This window comes from Chiroxiphia lanceolata, chromosome 4, assembly GCF_009829145.1.
Source record: "Chiroxiphia lanceolata isolate bChiLan1 chromosome 4, bChiLan1.pri, whole genome shotgun sequence".
NCBI lineage: Eukaryota > Metazoa > Chordata > Aves > Passeriformes > Pipridae > Chiroxiphia > Chiroxiphia lanceolata.
In genome coordinates this window covers 64,502,689-64,522,298 of record NC_045640.1, presented here as the reverse complement: position 1 = coordinate 64,522,298, position 19,610 = coordinate 64,502,689, and the positions used below count along the sequence as shown (strand labels likewise).

Genomic DNA, 19,610 nt, shown 5'->3' with positions numbered 1-19,610 from the left:
CATAAGAAGTGTGTGCAGGGAAGGTTGGCAGTACAGGGGGAGGACACTACTATTTGGGAGGACAGGAAAACAAGATGCCATGGTACACCCACCTATGGATGGTAACGAGACTAAATTTATTGGATTTTGTTTCGGGTTGCTCCGAAATATCTCATTCCAAATAAATCTCTGGCATCCCTGGTTCAAGAGCCTGTAAGTCATGCTAGGGTTTCTTTTAGAAGTTTAACATTGAGAGCTTTAAAGAGATAAAATCATAAAAGCATAGAGTGTTTTGGGTTGGAAGTGACCTTAAAGCTCATCTAGTTCCAACCTCCCTGCCATGGGCAGGGACACTTTGCACTAGGCCAGGTTGTACAGAGCCCCATCAATATGGCCTTGCAAAACAAAAATGTGAAAATATATCAAGTACTAGATATTAGATTGCATCATAGAGTAACTAGACTTGCTTTTAGTGATCTTAAAAACAATTTAACTGTATTTTTTTTGAATTTATGTGTGTTTTGTGTGTAGTGATTTTTTTGAGTTGGGTATGGTTTTGGAGTTTGAAGCTGGGAGTTTTGGCATTCTTACAGGTATAAGCTGGAGTTTTGGCTCTGGAAGAGTTATATAATGGGTGCTTTTGGTGTTGTGGTAAAATAGGTACTAAAAGAAAAGCCAAAATGACTTGGTAGAAAATTTAATGGCTTCAAGGGTTGCTGTCACTTACTTTCAAACAGTCACCCAATAATCATAGAAACAAATCTGTAGGAAGTATTGTATTATTGCAAAGTGTGTGTGTGTGTAAATGTTCACACTTCACAGAATTTGTTGTGCTGTAGCTTGATTGCTCTTTTTGCATCTTCCCTGTTTTAATAGGATAATTTTTCTCCAAGCATAACATAGTATACAGACCAAAGCAGTTTTCTTATTTCATTGTATGTGATCCATCTTCATAGAAACCATGACCTTCAATAAAAATAATAATAAAAAAATAAATTTCCCTGTACAATAATTTTCATGAGGAATAATGCAGGAATAATGAAACTTCTTAGCTACAGCCAAACCAATGGACTTCGTAATGGGCTGATCTGGGAAGTGCCCAAGTTTAACCTCCAAGTCCTTGAGGACTGTTGCTCCTGGGTATGTTCTGAACTTTTTCTGCATGAAGGAAACATCTCCTACAGGTTGGATTTTGGCCTTTTCTTCCTGCTGCAGCCTATTTACCCAACATAAAGGAGGAGTGGTGGGAATAAGAGATTTATCCTAGAATTGGCTGTCACCATGTGGTATTGGAATATAGCTTGTCTGACTTCTCACTAATCTGAAAATGAGAGTGAGCTTATTTGTTGATCTTATATGTGAGAACTTAGTCTTTTTTTTTTTTTTCCATGGAAGAGGGTGTTTGGGGATTTGTGTTTTATGAGGCCAGAACTGGGTCAAAACTAATACTTAGAATGGAGGGAGCCTAAAGGCTTAACAGGAGTTTTGTATCCAGTGATGCAGAAGCAGCATGATCTCAATATAATATAACTTTATACTTAGCAAGCCATATCGGGTTGTTTAACCCAGAATAGAAATGCCTAATGGGACCTTTTACTTATCTTCTCACAAGTTTTACATAGTTGGCCTTTGATAATTGCTTAACAGCAGCAAATTCTGTCATTCACCTTTGATTCTCGTGGTTTTATTCCTAGCAACTTTTTATCGGTAAACAAAACTTAGAGGAGATGTTGATACAAAATTGTTGGTCTGTTTCCTTACCACCTTCCTGTACTGTAGTGTTACCTATAATAAATAATCTTTCAGAACAACACTGTCTTTTTATGGTCTTTGCAAAATGGTGAAACTGGTTTATGTGTTAAAGCCATGCCAGTGATAATAATTTCAGCAACCTATGTCTCATGGTTCAGGCACGGTTTGTTTCAGTTTATGTACTGAAGAAAGGTGATTTCACAAGGCAATTACTGTGTAAAACACACAATTTTTTCCTGGCAAAATGAAGACGTAATTATAACCATGTATCAAGTAACTTACAGCCATTACGTCAAAGTGAGGAGTTTATATAGGTCAGCATGGCTTCATTTAGGGCTGAAATTCTGGTGCACCCAAAGAATTGGTAATGAATGACCTCTTGAAGTTTAAGTAGTGCTTGGCACTGCTCTCAGGAAGGTTTATCAGCAATTTGTGCAGAGCCGAGAGAGCAGCTGGAAGGAGCCCAGCCCAGCTGCCTGCAGTTGCTTGTGCATGACAGCCTGTCTTCAGGCATGGTGCAAGGTTTTGTCTGCACTGGAAACCTGGGGAACTTAAAATACTTGGGCTATTTAAACTGTGGGCTTTTTGTGCTGGTGTGCTGGATAGTAATTGCAATAGACACCAGTAACTCTTACTGTTAGATCCAGCTCTCTGTAATGCTGCTGTGCTGCTCCAGAGCTTTATCTGAAAGAAGACCCTAAGTCAGAAAAGTGGCTAAAAGCCATTTGTCTCAGTCTTTTCTGCCCTCCTCTGCCAGTAAGGGTGTGGCTCCATGTTCTTTTTCCTTGGAAAGTCGTGCTGTTAATACAGGTCCTGCCCTTTGCTAGTGTTTGCTGCCTCGTTACTTGTACTGATGGTGCTGCTTGTAGGGACACCCTATACTTGCTGTAGCTCTGATTAGCCACCAAGTCACTGTCAGGTGCTGGAAGGAGTTTGTTCCTTCTCACATAGAATGACTTCAGCTGAGAATCTGGATCATATGCACTTTCATCTGTGTTAGGACATGCCCATAAGGTGCATTTCCTGTGGGAGAGTTTGTGCTTGAACTTACCCATGCCCTGTTATCTGACTATGCTCCAGCATCACTGTTCAGACGCTGCTACTTCAGACTGTGCTTTCTGCTGAGCACAGGGTGTGCAAGGCATGGCTGGTGTTGTTTAGCAGGATGGCTCTGCTGTTACTTCTGCTGCTCTCTGAGGTGGAGGTGGGGTGTTCTCCTTGGTGGTGTTACATGGTTGTGAGGCTTTAGCACCACACTGTGAAGCTGCTGAGGTTTTTGCAGTTACTCTTGCTATTTATATTCTGATTGCCTGTCATGCAAGGTTCTTTGACTGCATCCGAAGAGTCTGTTGTCTGCGTTATTCATCAATTTGGAACAAAAGTCTCCTTAAGCAGCTCAGAGGTAAAACACCCATCTCCAGCCTTCACTTTCTTATACTCGCGTAAGATAAGTTTTCATTCTAAATGTAAAATGTGGGTGTATGTTTTAATGATAAACTTGTTATAGAAGTCACATTTCACAACATCTACTGTACTTTGAGTTATTAAGCTTAACTTTTCAAGTAATTTTGTTGCCTTCACAAGTGGCAAGATGGTAAGATTTACGTTCTGCATTAAACACTTTACATCAGGGTCGAATGGTGCAATTTGTTATGTAACCATCACCTGTGGTTAATAAAGGGAGCCCAAATTAAATATTGTATAAATTAGTGTGTGGGGTTTGGGGGTGTTTTTACAACTTGCTGCATTGGATGTTGTCAGGTTCAAATGCAAATGGCATTGACACTAAGCTAGGTTGTTAAAGTGGCAGCAGTTTCTGGGGAACATATGAACCACCGGGGTTTCTGCTGCTTTGTGGGGCTACGAGTGAGCTGGGTTTGGTAGGAGCCCAGGGAGAGGAGGATGCCACAACCACTCTGCTAGTGGGAAGTGTTGAGGAGAACTGTCATATAACAGGCTCATCCTCTTCTCTTGTATTTCTTTTTCTTGCAGCCTTTATGTGCCTCTCTTCACAGAAACTGAAATTGTAATAAGAGCTGCAAATGTCTGGGAGACTTCTTGGTCCCTCAACTGTACTTCATATGCCCCTGTAACCTTAGACCTTTGTGTTACCATCCAGTCCCTTATGTGAAGGTGGAAGTCCTTCCATATTTCTGTTGACCACAGAGTGCATGATGGAAAAACTAACTTAGTGAGAATTGCTGTATAATTTCAATACATTTCCTCAATAATATGATTTTTCAGAAAATGAAAAAGAAAACAAGAAATTAAATTGAGGAAGACAGCCAAACCTTGAATCTATGTCATCATGACCTAGTATGGCCTTGCTTTAACATTACCTGATGTTAGCAATTTGTGTTTGTAGAAACACTTAATTGTAGAATTTCTTAGGCTTTTCTGGCAGCTTTGAGTTAAAATGCAAGATAGATAATCAGTGTGAGAACACGTGGCTGGAGTATCTCATCATGCATAGAGTCAGTTAATGTTGTTGGCATTCTGGACTCAAGTTGGCCTTTGCCATTGTCTCTGACAGAATTCAAATGTTGTAAGGTCTAAGGACATGATGTATGGTAGTGTCTGAAGATAAACTATGTGCAACTCTTTTTCAGGGTGCCACATTACAATAACAAAGCCAAAATTAAACAAAAAAAGAAGTTGCTTTATGTATTCCACTAAAAAAAAGCAGAATCAAAAATAGCTTAATAATAATGTGGTAAAATCAAAATGTAGTATAGACTTTAATTCCAGATAATGCATATTCAAGCTTGAAATTGGCATGAAAAATAATATATGACAAATTATAATGATTTTTATGACATAGCCGGGAAATACCAGCAAAAGATATTTTTAAAAATATGTATGCAAGAAAATTATTATTTTGGGGAGCCCAGTAAAAACAAGACATTCCTCTACACTAACATGGCTATTGAAAAGTTTATTTATATTTTCCACGACTAAAAAATGAATATAAGAAATATCTTAATGGAAAAATCCCTGTCTCTTCTAGAAGACTTTTCTACTGTGTCACTTGTAGTGTGTCTGTGTTCTCAGGTAAGAGCTCAACAGGTGTGTTGAAGAGAATACATCAAGTTTTGGCATAAAAACATTGCTTTTTCTCCTAAAGGCAGACTTCCAGTTTAAGCACTGATTAAAAAAAGAGAGAGGCAGAGGGGGCATTTGCAGCGTGTATGGGTTTTATGTGCACACTTGGTTCCAGTGGTTTTCTGGTTTGGAGTTGGGATACCAACAGTGGTGATTAAACTGCATAAAAGAGTCAGCCTTGAAAATTTAGAATTATTTGTCTGTGCGAACTTATTGATATGATACTGCTGCATAGCATTCTTAGCCAGTAGCCTGGATTAAATTCTAGCTGTGTTTAAGGAAGTGCTCAGTGTTTTTCAGTTTAGCTGCAACAGAAGAGGTTAAATGGTAGCTTAGTTCTCATCTTTAATATATTGACATGGATAAGATATTCTGGGAAGCGGATTCTCTTTTACTTGAGGACTTCCGATAAGTTTTTGACACAAGGAGGAGGAGAAGTTCTGTGGTAAAGAATTAACAAAGACTGATCATGCATGTCCCCGGCAATTGTGGGAAAGATTAGGTGGAATGAACCTAATTTCATTCTTTTTTTCCTCAGAAATGACTGCATTTATATTGGGTCCTTAGAACAGAGTAATTATAGCTGCAAGCTTAAAAAAGCTTAAAGTCCTAATTTTGGTTTCGTGTCTTTGGTTTATTGATATTGGAAAAATGAAACAAAAAAGCCCTCCAGAAGTGCTTCACTGGCTCTAGAAATGACACTTGCAGCCAGATCTTTTAAATAATCTTCTGCATTTTGAAAAACTTGCTGGGCTTTCTCCTTTTATGCCCATTCCTTGCCCTCCTCTTGGTCTCTTCATGAACATCTCTGATCAAGATCATTGTCCATGTGTCTTGTACGTTGAGATAGTCTTGCTGTGCAAGAGTGATGCCAAACTTTTGTGCAAGGAGATAAGACTCGTATGGCTGTCAAGTTTTTCTTTTGCTTGCTACTGCCAATAAGTACTAAGAACAAGACTCATGCAGGAGGAAGGCTATTAGAAATGAGAGGATCTGAATGGAATTATAGATATCTCCTTTTTATATTTTTACCAAATGTCAAATATGGTTGTCTTATTTTGGTTTGGTTTGGATTTAAGTCCATGGCAATTTGAAAAGGACAAGAATCCACTTAGTCAAAGTTTGATACTTCCCAGAAAGTTTTTTGAGTTGAGGACTTGATTGACAAAATCAATATTGCGCAGCTTTATCCACCCTTTTGCTCCAAACTCTGGAAAGATGAAGGTGGTAGAGGGGCCAGGACCCATGGCCTGGGAAGACTTAGGGTGACATGGCTTAAGGCCTAATATATGGAGTAAAGAGAGAGCTGGTAGCTGCAGGCTTTCCCCAAAACAGGAATTTGCAAGAAATCTGTAGGGGTTCTAGTAAAAGTACAAAATATGCCTTTTTTTTTCCCTTTAAAATTCCAAAAGAGAAGGAAATAATTTTCATTCCCACTCTGAGTAGAAATACAGGACCACAGCTGGGCATTGAATTCCTTTGATCTCCTGACAACACAAATATGACAGCGTTCATCTCCGGGTTCTGCTTGGTGGGGATTAAGTGGTGTTTGACCAAGAGAATTGAAAATGTACGTGTAGGAATGTTGCTTTGTCAACCATATTTTTTTACCAGGCTGTCTGCAAGCTCATAATGTCCTAAAATGTAGCTGGGGTTGATACAACAAAACAAAATGGTTTCGTGATATTACCTTTAAATTGTTCAGCTGGTGGGTTCTCCTCACACCTTATCAGATGTGATTACAGCATCTTGGTATGATAAACATGCACCTTCTGTAACACTGTGAAAAGTCACTGTTAGCTGCCTTGACATTTAAATTAGTAGTAATGTCATAGATGTATTAGGTACCAAAGTCAACGTTGTAAGTAGCTTCACAGGGTTTTATGCAACTGAGTACAAATATTGTACTAATTCTTTAATGTGCTGTTATTTTATTATACCCTGGATTGCTGGTTGCCCTTTATGTTGTGTCATTTTGATCACTTTCCTGGGGAATATCTAATAGTTCACTCAATGTTTAAGGCACAGCAGTTAGTGAGATGGTATATGAAGCAATAAATGGCTTTTTGAGGGTGGCTAAATGCCAGAGCAGTGATGAGGCTGTTAAATGAGATAACTGTTTGTAAAAGTTTTTTTGGGAAACGTTTTTCTGGTTTGCTCTAGATGAAAAATGAAACTAGTAAGTGGAAGCATGAGAAATAGCACTGTATTTATTTGACATTGAGACCATTTCACTTGGCTGCTCCCTAAGTGTCTGTACTTTGTGCGTGAATTGCTCTTGAAAGTCTGTCTGGAAGCATTTGGCAACATGACCAAGGAGAACTCTTCCTAAAACCACAAATGTGTAACACTGTGTTAGCATTGTATACGCATCTATTTGCAGGTGGATACTTTGTGTGTGTAGTTGTGGTGTTTTGTAGACATATATCCTTGTGTTTGCATACAGTCGAAAGCTATACAGAGATGGAAACAGATTTTCAAACAGGATTTTGTGTATTTTGATGTCTCTAAAGAAAAAAGGGGTTGTGTGACTTTTTTGGGGTTGAGTGATGTTAGGGTTTTTTGGGGGGGGTACTGTGGCTGAAATTGCACTTAGGCAATTAAAAAGTAAACTGGAAAGATTTTTATTTGCTGTTTGAGAGCAGTGCTAAAATGATGACATCTAGGAATTAGGGGGTTTTTTCTCCCATTTTTGAGACCTGTAGTTACAGCTTCAAGTGAGAATGTGAAGCCCAGATGAAGGTTAGACTTGGCTCTGTAAGGTGTTTTTACAATGTTATGTTGCAATAAGCATTGACATTTCCAGAACACTTTACAGCTTCATAATTTTTAATCCAGTACTCTCGGCTGCACCTTTCTGTTAATAACAGTCATGAATGCATTTTAATTTTTATTCTGAAAAATCTTTGGGGAAATTTAATTACTGTTATCTATAGTTCAGTATTTGACATAATTGTTTCAGAAACTTGTAGGTGTCTTTTTATGACTGAAGAAGAAGGAAAATGCAGAAGGGCAAGCTAAAGGAAATTCATCATTTGGTTGCTCAGGGAACACGCAGTAAAATCGCTATTCATTGCTGGTGAGATTTTAGAATATTTTATCAAGAGACCTGCAAGTGCAAATATGAACCAACAATCAAAAAAAAAAAAAGGTGAACTGTACAGTATTAAAATTGTTGCTTTGTTTCTTTTTCTCAGGAAAAAAATGTATTTGGGATTAGTCACAGTACACATTTGGGGTGAGATAAGTTTAACCTAGTAGTAGAATATATAATATATTATATATATGTAATATACATACGTAGTATGTAATAAACGTATATTTGTTTATGTGTAGTATTGCCAGCAAACTCTGGCTTCTTCTTTGGACTATTCAAAGACACAGTCTCCTGAGACATAGTATCAGGACACTGTACAGAAAGTTTTCCTTGAGGATGATCTGCTGTCTGCTGAAATTGGTCTCTCCAAACAAGATTGCACAGCATTACTTAGCCAATGTGCCACAAGTTTAAAACATTTTCTAAAAATAGGATTCTTGCATTAGTTTTATTTGTGTTTTGTGGCCAAACTCAAATTTTCTGAGATAAAAATGAAAGGAATATGTATAGTTTTGTAGGAACTCTGGAGTGATCCATATAGTCGTTTGCTTGCATTATATGTATCCCTGTTGTATGCTTTCTGCATATTTACAAGTGTTTTCAAATACAGTTTTACTGGGGATTTTGTTTTTGCTTTGTGGTTGTCATGGGAGTACAGCAAACTAAAAGAATGGCTTTTGTAGAAAGTTATTTAAAACAAAAGCCAAGGTAGGACCAGGAAAAAAATTAAGGAACTTTTAAAAAAATCTAGAAGAAGTGAATGTATTGGCAAATGCAGAATGCTGAAGGAATCAATACAAATTGATGAAACACAGTTGTCCATTTGTTTAGAAAAGTCCCTTAACAAGGCTAGTAGAAGCTTGGAGGTGTTTTAGAGAATTATGATGATGAGCTTGCCCTTTTTTAAAGAATTCCCTATTTATTTTCCTTTGTTTACAATCATAGATCTACACTGTGCTGTGTGGACCTTTGCACAGATGCAACAATTATTGTGTAGTTTGTTTACTTATTTAGGCATTTTTCAGTTTTGATTTTCTGAGCTCTGTTGTGATGTAAATGTTGTTCTTTATCTGTCAAAGTAATCTGGTTAAGAAATTAACAGTTTGAATTCTTGTAACATACTGACATAACTGGAGTGGTAAACAATACTCTTTCCCTGGAAGACAACAAAGATTTCAAAATATTTCTGTTCTTGCCTGGTTTCTCTACTGTGCAGCATTTTTGGTATAATAGGTAGACTATTGAAACAAATTCTGAAGCAAATTGAGACAATTATCTCAGTAATGGTAAAATCTGACATTTGTTTCATAAGAAACAAAGTCTGTGAAATAGCCTTACTTTTCTTTTTCTCAACTTTATATGGTGGAATTTTAAAGCAAACAGGTTTTTGTGTTTATATTTTTTTTGTTGTGGTTTTTTTTTTTTTTTATGTGAGTTTCCTAAACAACCACGACTCCTTCCAAAGAGCAAACACTTCTTTGTCTTGAGTCTAGTGTTAAATTTTACCTCAGTGACTCCTTTCCATATTGTTTCTTCCATATACATTCTTGGGAAAGCTTTTCTACCTCTGTCTATAGGCCACTTTTACTGAATGTTCTTAAATAAAAATAGGTGACAGACTGATGAAAACAGACTAGAGAAAAGATTGATGCTGTTTTCACTTACATGGCAGATGGACTATTCTAAAGTTTCCTTTTAATGTTTGAAGTGAAAATAATCAGTTAGTTGTCCAACATCTGCTTCTTGTGCACAGGTATCAACATGTATCTTCTTTTTCTTCCTCTCCTGTGAAGTGCTTTTCTAAGTGTTCATTAATAACCTTTAATACAAGCTCTGAACTTCTGAAAGGGAACTTTTATTTCAGAGTACTAGCCTGAAAACAAGTTGATTCATTTCTAGATGAAGGTGTGGAGAGCCCTGACTTGAACTAATTGATCTACTGATTTTTCTGGAAAATTTTCTTTTTCTTTTTACTGTGTATATATATTTTTTAAAATTCAGTTTACTTTCACTGAGGTATTGTGTGAAGTTTTTGGGTTTTGGTGTGTGGGGTTGGGTTTGTTGGTTGGTTTGTTTGTTTGTTTTTTCTACAGTTGTGTTTTGTTTTTTGTTTTTTGGTTTTTTTTGGTAGGAGTCCTGATGTTTTCCCTTAAAACCATAACTCCTCATGTAATGTTAGTTTAGGAAATGCAGAAGTTCTCTTCAACTTGCATCTTAAATTATTTGTGTCATTATAAGCGTAATACTAAATAACTTTGTGTGGAAACTGCTTCACAGCCTTGTGATAAAATCATTTATAACACACAAACTAAAGTGTCTGTTGGAAATGAAAGCACTAATCATTTAGCTGTCCTTTCCCAGTGAGTAGAAAAGCCTGAATTAAACTATTAATTGGTAGACTATTTTGAACAAAGCCTTCATGTTTAAGTGGAATGCTTTAAAAGATGGAAGTTGTAATTTATTTTTTTGTTATGTTTATGAATACATGTGTGTTGAATCAGTGATTTCAATATATTTATTATGATTTTATGAAGGATATGTGTTTATAGGCATATTAGAGCTTGTCACTTACTACTGATTTTAACAATCACTTTTATGCTTGCTGTTTACAGCCAAAATGTGGTTCTGTAGACCTCAGACTCTACACTACATTGAGGCACATGAAATGTATTGAAACAGTATTTAGAAGTAAATAAGGAAATATTTAAGGCTTGTTGATCCTGTAATCAACAGTTTCTGGATAATTGCATTTGAATAATCTAACTTTTTATAATGCCTCTATTCATTTTTCTTTCCGCTTTGAGTGTAGAACATGATACTTTAATATTTGAGAATCTGGAAGGCTGATAGTAGTTTCTGCAGGTGGACACTTTTGTTCTTCATGCCCATGGCTTCAAATACAGATTACATAGCTGGAGCTTGCAGTTTGGGACTGAATTTTGTGGTTTCCTTATTAAATATACTTTGATATTTGTAAAATGTAGAAAGAAGAGATTTACAGAGACAAGGTGGAATAGGTCTAGGTGCAGATAAAAGTTTGCTTTAATGTATTTACTCATCATTATTTAAAAAAGATTCTCTGTTAAATAGGTTAGAAACCCCAGTGCTACTCTTTGAAAGGTACCTTTGAAAACTTTATTTGAACTGCACATCGAGTCACTAAATGTAGTTTGAATTTAAACATGGGATGGTGTCCCCGCTCAAACACGTGGGTACCCTCCTTGCTCACACATGCTTACCTATTGATCTTTCTTTCCTAACTGTTGAAAATACCTTTCCTAAAACTTCTTTTGTGGGCTCATTACTCCTATTTTCTTTTTGTGCATAGTTACTCTGAACAGTGGTAGTGGGCATGAATCTGATGCAAGAACACGGTAGAGATCAGTAGCTGGAGGCTGTGGGGTTTACTGGGCCAAGTGACACAGCTGAGAAGTGACAAGTTCTTTGATCACAAATGCACTTGTTAAGGTCTGAAATCAAAACTTCGGTATTCAAAGCTGGATAGAAGATGAAGACCATTGCTCAGAGTTCACTTAAATATAGATCACTTCTACCGTCTTGGAAACAAAAGGCAGCTCCTGGGAAGGGAAGCGGTAGGAGAGAGACAGGGTGTTCTCGGTGGAGGGAAGAGCTGAGAAAGAAGTTGCCTCCTGAGGGTAAGAGACAGGCAGTTTATAGCTGGTGGCAGGTGAGGAGTTGGCTGTGGAGGGGAGAGATCATACTGAGCCCACAGATTTTATTTTCTGGCCCATTGAATGTATTTGGTATCTAGCAGAGTAATGAATTTTTGCTGTTATGTCAGTTTAGTTGCTTGTAAAACTGCATCTTCCATTCTGAAGCTCGTATTTGAGAAGTGCTCTGTAGGTTTCCCTGGAGGATGGCCCGAGAGCCTAGAGATGAAACAACTGTTTAATGAGAAGTGTCCCTCTGCTGATATCTGACTGGTTTTGTCCTGAGTCAGTTGTCTCCGTGGATGTGCTATGGTTTTAAACATTTGTTCATGCTTAGTTACCATTCTTACAAATATTCTAAAATAGGAATACATGATGTTCTAATAAAGCACAAGGTATTTTCCTTTTTGTACTGAGGTACTTGTGTTTCCAAAATCTATATAAAAATATGCTTAGTCAGAATAAAGTGGAATGAGTTTAATATTTGTGAGATTCCACCTTTGATATTTATTTTGACTAAATAATTCTGACTAAATTATTCTTGCTGCTTACAATGTTTGTCTCTTTATTCCCAAGCATCTAACTTCTGCAGTTTGTACTATGAATGCTTTCCTAGGTCCTGATGAGAGAGTTCCTGAGATGTAATCCTGAAGGCCAGAAAACCAGTACCACGTCTGAAATAAAATGTTGTTAATCAGGAGGGAAGGGAAACGTTTTTCTTTTTAAAACTAAAATTGATGAGATTTAGTAAGTCTCTCTCATTTCAAAGAGTATGATGAAAGCTTTCTAAATTGAGAGCTTATAACCTAGGAGGTTTTTCTCTGGGTGCGCACACATGAATTGCTCACTCTGCCTTTTATGTTGAGTGACTTATTTGTTGCAAGGGAATATGAGAAAAAATTTTTTTTTCTGGGAAATAAAAAAGCCCTCATTTTTCTTTCCATGACTGTAATGGCTTCAGTTTTCAATGTGGTCTGGGGGCTTTGTGTTGTTTTTCCTCAAAAATTATATTCCATATACATATGTGCTGTATTTTAAGGGCCTAATTCTGCTGCTCTTACGAAGAACACAGACGTGCAGGTTAAAGGCAGAGCACACCTTGCTCTGGCATATCTTCTTATGCCCCTTTGAGCTTGGGAGTGGTCTGGAGGGCCACCATTTCTTTAGTTGCAAAAAAGAGATGAGAGGAAAACCAAATGCTGGAGGAGGAGCAAGGAAGTTAACACAAAGAAGCTTACAAAGAATTAAAATACTTACCTTATTTGGTTCTCTGTTTAGAAGATGGTATTTGCTGATGTTAGGCCTGATGACAATTTACAGGTCTGCTGATCAGAATTCTTCTGATCCTCTTAGGGACTATAGCTAATCACACAACAGCCATCTCTTAGCACGCAAGTCTTAAGCATCCTGAAAAATATTCTGTTTGCTTCTTTTGAAAGTGCTGTGAAAAAGATTAAAGCTCAGGGGGGTGGGGGAGGGAATCATAGCTTGCTGTCAAATAAAAGCGAACATCACTGTGAGATGTCCAAGGAATCAGAATAGCAGGAGTTATCTTTACAGTGCATACATTGGATATATTAGCACTTATGGTTCATAATTAAAAATCTTCAAATAATTTAATTATTGCATTGTTTCTGTTTCTATTTTTTATTCTAAGGTTATGGGAAAGGTTGATACCATGTAGTGAATTTTGGATTGATTTTTTTCTCTTTGGGAAAATGTAAGAAAGGTTAAAAAGTGTATTTTGTCATGAAGGGTTAAAAGCTTTATCCTGAGGCTGTCTTTTTGGAGTTCTGTGCTGCATGAAGCTAAGTCTTAAATAAAACACAGTTCTCTGCAATGTTAATTTGCACAACATCCTACTTGTTGGAGGCCAACCAGTGAAACGTAGTTTGGTCTTGTTTTTCTCTGCACTTGAAATATTTTTCAAATGCCATATTGTGCTGTAATTTGTGTTGTCGGTTGTGATGTTCGTATCCGAAATGTATTTGAATAATTGCGCATGCGGTTTGTGCGTCATTTAAATCAATGATCTGTATGATTCCTCAAAACATCTTTCACTTCCAAGAGCACGGGCAAAACGGTTCTACAAGCAACTATATTTGTTCACTTGATACACTTACATTCTTTGATTGCCTTTCAATATAGTTTTTCTCACCTTCTGATACAAATAATGTTGATCACTCCATCACTAGACTTCCTCTCTCCTATTACATGAATGACTAGTTGAATAAAGTATAAGGTCGAGGAACTGTGACTGCTTGGGCAGTTCTTACAGTGGAGTGCATCAGCAGGGATATGTCTTGAGCCTGGTACTGTCACATCTGCATAAGTGGTGAACAGAAGGTAGGCAGCGAGGTGAGAAAGTCTGATACTAACTCACTGAATAGTCAGGATGGGGGGGATCAAGTGTGAGTAATCGTAGAATGCCCATGGAAGTCTAACTAATTAGCAATAAAGTGGCAGATAAAGATCAACATCCTTAAGTATGAAGTTGCGTGTGAAGAAAAATAACAAAAGTTTCCCATCAAAATAACGGGCTTTGCACTAATTCCTGCCTCTCTGCCCCAGAATGAGATCTGTAGAGAGTTACATTTCCATTAGAAGGGTAGGTGGATGATCAGTTGGGGCTAAAAAGTAAATTGAATGTTAGGAGATGTTGGGAAAGGAGAGAACAAAGCAGAGAGCTCTGTCTGTAAAGATCCACCATGCAGTTCATTTCCCCTCATCTCACAGGACATAGAGAAGCTGGGAAGGTTCCAGAGAAAGGTCTGTTAAAGTTTTCAGGACAAGGAGTGAAGGAGATTAAACTTTTCAACCTGTGTAAGAGGTGATGACCTCTGATAGTAATCTGAAAAATCATTAACAGCTCGAAGGAGGTAAAGATTAATGGTTTATTGCCTCTTCCAGTGTGATGTTAAATGAAGCTGGGGGAACTGGATTGCAAACAGACAAAAGAAGGTGGTTTTTCTTGGAGTGGGTAGTGGAAATACTGAAGTTGCTTTTGATAACATACTGAGAGTAAACGTGTTGGAAAAATTCTAGGTGCTCTCAGGAAAGGAGAGTATCACTGAGAGTTAGTGACTGGAAAAGGCATCTGAGGAAAAACCCTGATGTGAAAACAACAGGGAAATGAAAGAGGACTGCACGTGGTTGCCCTGCTTTTTCTCTTCCTTGAACACTTCCTATGTCACTTGTAGGCAGAATGATGGGTCTTGGGTCTGATACAGCTGTTCTCTTGGAAATATCGTATGTCATTTTTATGTTAAGTATGCATGTGCTCAGGCATTCCCAGAATTCCCAGGATCACTGTAATCTCTTTGGGAGCAAAGCTGTGGTCAGGGTATTTTAACGTTTTTGAAGTAAAAAGGTAATATATTGGGAACTGAGCAAAGATTATTACCACATATTTTAAATAACTGCCAAAAAATGTAGAACAAAGCAGGAAAATTTTCTTTTAAAAAAGTGTGTTATCTGAGATATGTGATGTGATAGATCACTGGAGCCTTGCACCAGAATGTAACTTGGAAAAACTTAACTAATTAGTGTCTAAACTATATATATATCTAACTTTGGTAGAAAAAGGTAATTTGAGATTTTCATTTTTAAGCTGAAATAATAAACTGAGGGAATGTGTATTTGTACATTATTGTTATTACAAATGCATTTTGAAACTGAAAAAGAAACTACTTTTGGTTAGGTATTCACATTTGTTAAAGGTAATAGTCTATTAAAGGTTGTTTTCTGTTCTGCAGAAGTTATTTAGTGACGTCAGTCAACATTTTCCAGGGTGAATGCAGATTAGTGGTATTATATTGTCAGCTTGAAGTTGGTATCGGGTAGCGTTGCATGATGGATTAATCACAGTGGGTAGCTCATTATTTGTAAAAGATGATGTGAGTATCTTTCAGTGAGCTGACAGTTTGTAAAGGTGGCTGTAATGAACTACCAGGTTATAGCTTGCCTGGAGTAATTGAAGCACCTCATCAGATGCCCAGCAAGCATATTTTTCCTTATCACACAGCTTGGGTCGTAGGCTTTGCGTTACTTAATAGACACAGGATGGCAATGTTATTATGGTAGAAGAATATATAATGTTAAAGGAGATTTCAGATAGTTGAATACTGATTGCTAGCATTTAAAGGGGTGTTTTTTATTCTGCAGATTATACGCTTGTGATTGCTGTGGAGTCCTTTGTTAATACCTCAAAATCAGAACAGTTTTTTTACTCTATTTGGCGATGGACATATTGCTGTAGAAATACACTGAAATAAATTTAAGACTATATTAGCTTTTCTGTTTGTGAATGATGTTACGCTGATAATTCCTGTTCCTTTTTTTTTTCTTGTTGAATATGTAAAAATGCTGTGCTTTATCTGTGGAGTGATGAACCTTGTCTGCGCTAACGCTGAAATAGCAAATATAGGTGTTAATGTTTATAACGTAGTCAAAAGCATGACCTGAGCACATGCCCACATTACTGAGCTAGTATCAGTCTGACTAGCTCATTTGCCAGTACCAGGGAAGTTGTAAAAACTCGGGATCATAGGCAGGTTGTACAGCTTGTGCTATTTTTTAATGCCTTTAGGGCTTTGCTGCTGTTGTTGTCAGAGCTGGGTTGGTTGGTGCTGGGCTATCGTGAATGCCGTGGTGTGCTGCAGACCTTTGGTCACACTGTAGGCGTGCTGAGAGGTGGTGTCTGTATCATCCCATCTATTCACTGGCTTCTGGCTCTATTCCTGGAAGAGTCAGCCTTGGGTAGGAGTCTGAAGGCACTGAGATTTTCTGAGCCAGGTTTACACAGTCGTCTTGTAGCCACATGGTTGAACTAGGACGGGTCCCTCATGAGGAGCAGGCACTTTGCTTTCCATTCTTGCAAGGTGGGCTCTTAGCCTGTATGTTACTGACAGCAGCCTTGTAGATGCCCAAATACCTGGTCTTTCAGGCTTCCTCAGTCACCATTTATTCCTCTAAGACTTCCATTATATATTCTTCTTACAATTGGGTGACAGTGATGACTTTGCAGTTTGAGGGAGAGGTGATGTGGATTCAAAATAACTTCACCTGCTGCTACCAGTCCCTTCAGGCAAACTCTTCTATTGCAAATATTTTCTTTAATAGCAAGTAAGAACTGAAACCAATTCTCAGCATTTGCATTTTGAAAGTATTTTCTTTTTTTTTTTTTTTTTGTTCTGCTGCATAGCCTTTTGTGTTACGTGTATGTGACTATAATTTTTTCCATTTCAGATATGTTTTGGTACCTTTCTGTAAAAATTCTGTCTTTAACTCTTTTCAATCATAAGAATAATTTTAAATGCAGGCAGAAAATAACTGATGTGGAAAAAAACATATGTAGTTTGGTGTATGTAGCATCCCTAGTCTATAAGGCTTTTGATTTAATTACTTCAAGTTTGTGAAAATATGCTTTTAAAAGAAATAAGCTGTGAAATTCACACACACTGCATGCACACCCTCACCCCCAGTTGGCTGTGGAGGCTTTTAATGATGTCTTATTAGAGGAGTTTTTACTTTCTGTAGTGTTTGTTCTCTCTACAGTGCTGTGGCTTTACTTTTCTGCCTAACTGTTTTAACACAGAGGTATTGGTTCGAATGTCACTTCTAATTTTAACTGTCAGTTTAGTTCTTTATGTGATATACCATACCTAGGAGTACTTTTCCCCCCTCCCTCCCTCCAGCAACAAATCTCCTATTGTAAAACCAGTTCACAATGACACACTTCTCCCCCCCCCCCCCCGAACAGTACATTAAGTCAGATTTACAGGAATGCAAAAATAGCTGAAACATGCTGTTCTCTTTGACATTTCAAAATTTTCCCAGTGCTTTCATTTTTTTGAAAGCTTTCTTTTTTTTTTTTAAACTCTTTTTTTTTTCTTTTTTTTTTTTTTCTCCCCAGTCCAAAGAAACATTGCAGGCTGGAGTCTGCAATAAGATAGTCACAAATTCCAATTTGTACATCTGGAGCTACATTCTTGAATGATGGATGTCAGTTTGGTACAATTAAACTTCCTTTACATCAAAAGGAGATATGTACAGTTATGTAGGGGTGAATATGCAGTTAGCAGACACCTGTTAATATGTGTGACCATCTCTTCAGCTTTAGACATGGCCTCCACAGAAATAGGGGTGTCTTCAGCGCTCTGAAACTCATGAATTACAGAAGACAGTCATGGACTTATTACTGTAGTACCTTAGTTTTACACCACCATCCTGACAGCAAAGCTTGGCCAATCATTTGGCAAAAGTGAATTGAAAAGGTTTCTGCTAATTCTAGATTTGGGGACTCTTCCTGAGAGTTTCATTGTGATATTTTAATTCAGATATATGAATTGTTGAATTGCCTCCTCAAATCAGTGTTTTAAAATAATTTCCAGGTCCTGCGGGGTGGTGCTGTGCCTGTAGACCTTGTCAGTATTTAGAGAAAGATGTAATAGTTCAAGTTCTAGTTGCTGTTTGGCATTTGGATTGATCTAGTAAGTTTTTAAAACAATTATCCAAGAGTACCAATGGCAGGAAGAAAAAAACCCCAATATATTAGGTCTTCACACAGTATTACAGATCTGATTTTGATCCTATTTTCCATGCATAAAGACCAGATCATTTGAATTTACTCATTTGTTAAAATAAAACTTAGAAAAAAATGAAATAAGAACTAGTCCAGATGAGCTCATGTTGAGCACTTGAAATGAGAGAAATTTTGATCTCTTCAGGTATTGAAAAACGAAGCTGATCCTCTATCAGATATGCATAATGGTCTCCTTGATTACAGTTTTGTCATTTCATTTGTAAGTAAATTTCTTGTTAGCTTTTTGTGTGACAGAGCATAGCATAGCTCATCTACATGATGAAAAGTCTACCATGATAGTAATCCTGAAGGTATTTTTCTTCAGGTTTGTGTCAGGATGTAGGAAATGTTTTGCAGCAACATGTGCTTTATTTTCTGGCAGCCCTATGCTCTTTCATCCCTTTTGCTTGTTTCCCTTCTTGTTCCCTCTCACATACAGAAAAAAGAAATGCCCGTCCTCTGATCACTGCTCTTGATTGTGTATCTTGGAAAAGCACTCAGATTCATTGAAATTGCAACACTGCTTCATTCCAGCTTCCACTGGTGCAGGGAGTAGAGTAACTTGTCTCTAAAAAGAGGCTCTTGTGCTGCAGCATCTGCTGTCTTAAAACACAGAGAGCTTGAAATCTTACTCTCTCTCATGTTTGTAGATAGTGTTGCATATCAACCGCATTGTGAGAAAAACTGTGCTGACACAAATTCTTGTTAATTATTTGAAGGCTATTTTTGCTAACCCCTTGCCAATTTGCATTTGTTATGTCTATCATATACAGATCAAAACATGACCTCTTTAAGTCTTGGCAGCTATAGCAAACTATATGGAATCTATGCTTCTTCATTCCTGGCCTTTGTGAACACCTGACTTGCCTGAAAGCCACGCCAACAGCGAGTTGCATTTCTTTATGTAGTGACAGGCTTTCATTTACCACAGATGTATGTTTTGGAGGAAATGTTATGTCTGGGGACTTCACACGTTTATGTGTTTTATCTGTGGAGCATTAATATCATCAGAAGAGCCATTTTCTCCAGGGATGGAAAGTGGAAAAGGTGTTAAGAATCATTGGACTTTTATTTTTGGGAGAGCTGGTAAAAGCTTTTTTATATTCACAGATAAGTCTTAAATGGTCTCAAACCTTTGTTAACTTCAGGCTGCATTATGCACTTTTTCAAGTGAGGTTTATCTGGGAGGTTATGTCGGTGCTTCAAAATCTAAAGAATTAAAATACTTACCTGCATCATTGCTGATAGTGGAGAACTCTTCCTAATTAGTTTCCTGTTTGGTTTTTGGACTATTTTTGCTTATTTTCCCAAGCTGACTTTAGCTGTTGCTCATAAAGACTTGTATTTTGCTTTCCTTGGTAGAACCTCAAAGAACGCCTGACTTGACAGCACCTGAGAGTCTCCTGAGTTACCATGTATGCTTAAC

At 37.4% G+C, this 19,610-nt stretch overlaps 1 protein-coding gene across 6 annotated transcripts in view; it reads left to right on the top strand.

Annotated features, from left to right (window-relative positions):
- INPP4B (inositol polyphosphate-4-phosphatase type II B) overlaps positions 1–19,610 on the top strand; it is a 366,554-nt gene that overhangs the window by 143,304 nt on the left and 203,640 nt on the right. The gene's annotated exons all lie outside the window — the stretch shown is intronic.